Genomic DNA, 7,432 nt, shown 5'->3' with positions numbered 1-7,432 from the left:
CCTACCATAAGGATTAAGGGATTTTATCCTTATTTAGTTTGGGGCATCCTTGGTCCAAGGGGACTCAATTTTGTATAAACCGTGGGTGTTTCCCCCTTGGTGGCAGAGTGGAGGAGCCGAATAGGGGAAATAGAGGTAAAACCATTGAAATCATTCTTCTGCCATAGGGATGAAGGGATTTCATCCCAATTTGGTCTGGAGCTTTCTATGGCAAAGGGGAATACATTTTGTATAAAGGAAGGGTGAGACCCCTCTGGGTGCTGAGAGTTGTGGGGTCCATTAGGGAAATTTGAAGTTTAAATCAATCTTTCTTCTTCTGTACTATTGGAGGTATTTTATGTAATAAGAGTACTTTACCATATTTGCTTTTTTTATCCAGGCCCTCTGGGCCTCTTGTTTTAGTTTCTTAAACTGAGTGTTTACTATATTAGTCTTGCTGATTATGCAGTAATACACTTTAGGTCAAAACACACATAGAAAGATACTGTTTGATTTGCTTTGATGCAAATATCTAATATGCTAATATTAATAGCATTTGCAAGTAAGTACTTGTTATAGCCACAAAGTATTTACGTACATGTAAATGTTTGCCTGCTTTCAACATGCAGTAAGCACGTCGGTGTACATTTAAGTGTTGACTTGCATTAATCAGACGTGTATAACGCGTACGCTCTGCCGCCTTAGGTGTCCTCGTTGATAAGATTTGTAGTAACGGGAAATAATATAACTTCCCGTTCCTTTTTATTTCACATTTAAGTGCCTTGTATCTTTGATCATTTTTAACCATCTCTTTAATCACATTATTCGGCAGCTTTTTATTTTGATTTATACGGGTGTATTTACTGTATCACTTTTACTTCATGGATTTAATTTCTGATCTTCGTATTTACGTATTGGACATTTCAATGCCGTGGTGTAACTTGTCTTCAGTTTAGTCCGAGAACAACTAATAATGTATCAACCCAAGAATTATATTGTGTATATGATCATGAGTAAGATTTAAGACAGGATGATAAAGTCTTCAACCAGATACTGTTCATAGAATCTTGAAGTAAAAACACAGAAAGATACATTAGTGTTGTATTACATTTATTCTGTGTTGCACAAAGTACAAATGTGATCAGTGTGATCCATATTCTGATATAACAAGTATGTACTTTTGTTTAAAGATGTTTTCCTTGTTTTGCTTGCACTGGTACAGCTTAAATGACTTTATAATTTGGATTTATTTTGATCTACAGTTATAGAAACTGGGTACTATGTGTAGTATGCCATTATGTGGTGATTTTGTGTATATTGTTTGTGTAGATATACATAGGGAATCTGTAATGCGGAGAGCTCGAGATATTACACAATTATATTTTAGCTCATTAATTCTTGATATTTTGTTTCATGCACTTGTCCATGTTGATGCATGGGGTGAGCATACTATATATTCATACTGTGTACATGAATAAATAATGATATTGATATCATATTTAGACCAATCAATGTTTGCTCTCAGGTATGTACTTTGAACTGTTATAGCCATGTTTAAAGTAGTAGTATATTTTAACCAATTCATTGATAGTTCTCCTTAAGTTTGTGAAAAAGGTGGAAACAATTTCTATGATGTTCTTATTTACTTTCACCATCACATTGCTACAAACATTGAGTATTATATGCAGTGTATAGTACGTATGAGTATATTAGTAAGGATGCCGAGAGTAATTGTCTGCGATCATCGTACGTCTGACACAAAAAATAACGACTAGTTTTCAATTCATAAACTACATTCACATGTAACATATTCTAATAGATCAAACTTTAAGTTACTGACATTATTTTTAATTTGTCAAAGTATTCGTCCCATTTCGGAAATGATTGGTGTGCCCCACCCACCTATAGGGGCAGAGGAGAGGGGCCCAATAGGGAAAATAGAGGTAAAACTTTTAAAATCCTTCTTCTAGCATAGGGATTAAGGGATTTTATCCTAATTTTGTCTGAAGCATCCTTGGGCCAAGGGGACTCAATTTTATATAAACAGTGGGTGTGGCACCCTGAGGGCAGAGGAGCGAGGCTCAAACGGGGAAATAGAGGTAAACTTTTAAAATCCTTCTTCCAGTGTAGGGATAAAGGGATTTTACCCTAATTTAGTCTGAAACATCCGTGGGTCAAGGGGATTCAATTTTGTATAAACGTTGGGTGAGACCCCCCTGGGGCAGAGGAGCGGGGCCAAAAGGGAAAATAGAGGTAACACCTTTAAAGTACTTCTCCTACCATAAGGATTAAGGGATTTTATCCTTATTTAGTTTGGGGCATCCTTGGTCCAAGGGGACTCAATTTTGTATAAACCGTGGGTGTTTCCCCCTTGGTGGCAGAGTGGAGGAGCCGAATAGGGGAAATAGAGGTAAAACCATTGAAATCATTCTTCTGCCATAGGGATGAAGGGATTTCATCCCAATTTGGTCTTGAGCTTTCTATGGGAAAGGGGAATACATTTTGTATAAAGGAAGGGTGAGACCCCTCTGGGTGCTGAGAGTTGTGGGGTCCATTAGGGAAATTTGAAGTTTAAATCAATCTTTCTTCTTCTGTACTATTGGAGGTATTTTATGTAATAAGAGTACTTTACCATATTTGCTTTTTTTATCCAGGCCCTCTGGGCCTCTTGTTTTAGTTTCTTAAACTGAGTGTTTACTATATTAGTCTTGCTGATTATGCAGTAATACACTTTAGGTCAAAACACACATAGAAAGATACTGTTTGATTTGCTTTGATGCAAATATCTAATATGCTAATATTAATAGCATTTGCAAGTAAGTACTTGTTATAGCCACAAAGTATTTACGTACATGTAAATGTTTGCCTGCTTTCAACATGCAGTAAGCACGTGGGTGTACATTTAAGTGTTGACTTGCATTAATCAGACGTGTATAACGCGTACGCTCTGTCGCCTTAGGTGTCCTCGTTGATAAGATTTGTAGTAACGGGAAATAATATAACTTCCCGTTCCTTTTTATTTCACATTTAAGTGCCTTGTATCTTTGATCATTTTTAACCATCTCTATAATCACATTATTCGGCAGCTTTTTATTTTGATTTATACAGGTGTATTTACTGTATCACTTTTACTTCATGGATCTAATTTCTGATCTTCGTATTTACGTATTGGACATTTCAATGCCGTGGTGTAACTTGTCTTCAATTTAGTCCGAGAACAACTAATAATGTATCAACCCAAGACTAATATAGTGTATATGATCGTGAGTGAGTTTTACATATATACAGTGTACTTGTTTAAGGCATTTCCTAGTTTTTAAGGTAGCTATCCGATCACTATTGTATCTTTAAAACATTCTGTAACAGGAGCGAGACGGTCCCAGTGTATTATGAACAAACTACCCCCGGCTCGCTACCTTTTCCTCACAACCCAGGTTCGAATGAGGTAGCTTGTTTCTGCTGGTGAAGGTAATAACTCAACTCCGGGATGTGATACAATAACAGTATTTATTAACAGAGATACATGAAGCAATGAAACATGAACAATACAGGCCTAGATGAGAACACGTAAAACCCCTAACAAGTTGCCGAGACGACCCCCCCAACCCTACATAGTACATAGCTACTAGGCTAACATCCACTCGTCATTCCAAACCTTATCTATCTATACATGAACTATCTTATATCCGCTATTCTAACATAACAGTACCTACTGTCCTCGCTACCTTTTCCTCACAACCCAGGTTCGAATTGGGTAGCTTGTTTCTGCTGGTGAAGGTAATAACTCAACTCCGGGATGTGATACAATAACAGTATTTATTAACAGAGATACATGAAGCAATGAAACATGAACAATACAGGCCTAGATGAGAACACGTAAAACCCCTAACAAGTTGCCGAAACGACCCCACAACCCTACATAGTACTAGGCTACTAGGCTAACATCCACTCGACATTCCCAACCTTATCCGCTATTCTAACATAACAGTGCCTACTGTCCTCGCTACCTTTTCCTCACAACCCAGGTTCGAATTGGGTAGCTTGTTTCTGCTGGTGAAGGTAATAACTCAACTCCGGGGTGTGATACAATAACAGTATTTATTAACAGAGATACATGCAGCAATGAAACATGAACAATACAGGCCTAGATGAGAACACGAAAAACCCCTAACAAGTTGCCGAGACGACCCCCCAACCCTACATAGTACTAGGCTACTAGGCTAACATCCACTCGACATTCCCAACCTTATCTATCTATACATGAACTATCTTAAATCCGCTATGCTAATATTACAGTACCTATTATCCCCTACAGAAGTCTATGGCAGTCGTAGCAGGAAACCAATCCTTCACTCTGCGCTAAAACCGAAAGTAACACCCCCCTATATAGCAACATTCACAATACAAAACTTTCGACCAATGAAAACATAGTGCTGTCGCAGACATAGGCACAGACAGAAAAGCATGAAATCACAGACAGGTAAACTGACAACACTTAGCACTGGACTGGTACACGTGGGCAGGACACCACAACATACAGAGGTCGGGTGACACCAGTGCACCCTGGCCTTCATGTAGTACAGTAACTACACTATATGACCCCTGTCTGACACATAGAACACATAGACTATAAACAACAACAACAACCCCCGCTACACACTTCCCTTCTTTGAAAAAGTTATGTATACAGGATCTCTTTAAGTTCCCATATAACTCTAAGCGAGTAAAAATGAACAATTTAACAGCAACAAAACCATACCCGCTAGCATAAACCATTAATAAACCTAAGTATAAAAAAAACCTAACATAAAAGAAAATGGTATAAAGTATCAAAAATATACTAGCTGTATCATAAAATACCATAAATAGTACTACAGATATTGGTAAGTAAACGTATATACAAAAATATTAAATATTTCAAAAAAACAAAGAACAAAAATTCAACAAAGTTCACCACATCAATTTAACCCAATTTAGCTATTTCCATTTCGCAAGAACAATATATAAAGAAAAACGCAGTAATGCCACACAAAGTCCATTGTGGTTCAATTCACCTGCAACAGGCAGTCCAAAATAAACAACACATTTCCCCCTCCCTAACGTCATGATTAAACACACTGTCCTATCCTTCCATTAGGTCCAGGTAGTCGTCGTCGCCTGTCTCGATGGTGACATCCTCCCTTGAGGCCCCCATCATCTGGCTGTTGTGGTGGCGATCGGGCGTCCCTCCCGGATCCAACTCATCTCGGCACTGGTGCACGGAAGATGGGTCAACCCTAGCAGGGCCAGCTGCGGTAAATGTGCTTGTAGGAGCACCTGCTACACTGACACTTGGCCTGTTCGAGCAGGTGTCTCTCCCTCCAGTGGTCCTTCATGTGTTTGTACGATGTGTACACTTTCAAACTGCGGGTACATTCCTGAACTGGACAAGGCATGCCACCACCTCTCCACTGCTCCCTCACAACCTCGTCCAGAGCATACCGCTCCTCTCGGTTCACCGCTAACTCTAGGATGTCCATGTTATTATATTCTAAAAAAAATGAGATTAAACAATATTATTTATTTTGGAATGCCTATATCTACTGTGGTGTAAATATTATTCTTGGTCTAACCACCCTCCCTGTCCTCGTTCTAACTGGTGTGTTTAATATCTCCTCCTCCCCTGCTTCATCTCTCTCCTCCCTACCCATCCCCTGATCGACATCACACTCCCCTCCTTCATCTAAGAACCCGCTATCCCCACCCGCTATGGTCCAGCTGATCCACCAGCCTCTGACCAACTCAATTGCACTGCCTCCCCCCAGTAGGGTTTGATATGATCCACATGTACCCATGCCTGTAGATACAAATGTGGTGTTAGAGTGTATGAGTGAGTGATTGAGATTCTTTTTTTTTTTATATATTTTTTCTGTTTTCTTTTAGTTAGTTTTCTATTTGATTTTCCAACTCATCTCAAGACATGTCTACTTCAAATAAGTCCTGGTACATTTCTTTATCAGCATACATGCATGTATCAGGTTTGCTTTATTTTATGTTGCCGTAGCAAATTTTAGTTGCTCAAGGTCAAGACGTATATCCATATATTTAATTCGATTTGAATACTGTGTATATTCATAACGGTATATTTAATTCTTCTTGACACAAATTTTACAACTATATTAAATATCAATATCGCAAAGTTTGTATTTTTTTTCCCAATGATTTTTTTTTTTTAAATTTTTTATTTTAGTCCAAGTATCACATGATTTTTTTTGATTTTTTTTGTAGAAACATGAAAATATCAAGCCAGCCTAATTAAATGTATATTACCTAGCAATAAATGTATCCAAGTGTCATGAGATGAGTTGAAATAAAATGTATGTATGTAAATATTGTATTTAATGTCTTCAAATATCAAAAGTATGCTGAAAGCCATGGAGAGAGCTTATATAGGCAAAGCCTGTTGCTCAATCCTTTTGTTTAATCAATAAAATATATTTGAAATGAAACATGTACTGTAACTGGCCGATATTGGGGGGTCTTCTGTATTTCATTTGTCACCTCAGATAATTTCCTCATTACCTTATTAGGCCCCGACCACCAGATGCCAAGTTTGTTACCGAGAGCTGGAGGATACCACCGCCAAACATATGCTCCTATATCGTACCTCCTAGCCTTCAGTCCCCGATCAAAATACTTTTCCTGGCGAGCTGCTGCTACCCCTAAATTTTCCCTAGCTAACCCAAATGCCTTCCTCATGGTTTGTTGGAGCCAGTCCACATACAAATTGTGACAGCAGACTTGGCACTCCACCCACGGGACCTCCTACCATGACATATAACGGGAGATTTATCTCCCTGCCCAACATGAAAAGATTGGGGCTACATCCCGTACTGACATGTGGAGTGGATCTATACGCAGTGAGAACATAGGGAAGGTGATCGTCCCAGTCATTAAGGTTATCGTTGACGTATATGGACAGCATCTGAATCAGCCTTTCCACAAGACCATCGGACTGAGGTCGATATGGGGTCGTTCTAGTTTTTTCAATTTCCAGCTTTTCACAAACTAGCCCAAACATTTCACTTTCAAATTCTCGTCCCCTATCAGAATGTAACTGTTTTGGAATGCCGAATCTACTGAAAAACTCATAATTTGTCAGCAACAGTTAGGACCGTATGCTCCTTAACCGCGTACGCCTCTGCCCATTTAGTAAAATAATCACCGACTACAATAATGCATACATTCCCATTCCCTGTTTCCCGGAGACCTCCCAAAATGTCTACTGCCACCCGATCCAGGGGTTGTGATACTTGTGCTATGGTAGGCCTTAATGGGGATCGCCCCAACCCCGGTCCCGGTTTACGTTTTGCACACTGATTACAGGACCTACACCACCTTCTGACATCTTCTGAAAGGCCAGGCCAATAAAACCGTTACCTGACTAGTTCAGTGGCCCTATCCCTCCCCAAAT

This window comes from Mizuhopecten yessoensis, unplaced genomic scaffold, assembly GCF_002113885.1.
Source record: "Mizuhopecten yessoensis strain PY_sf001 unplaced genomic scaffold, ASM211388v2 scaffold10901, whole genome shotgun sequence".
In the NCBI taxonomy this organism is placed as follows: Eukaryota; Metazoa; Mollusca; class Bivalvia; order Pectinida; family Pectinidae; genus Mizuhopecten; species Mizuhopecten yessoensis.
Note: the sequence above shows the minus strand (reverse complement) of the source record.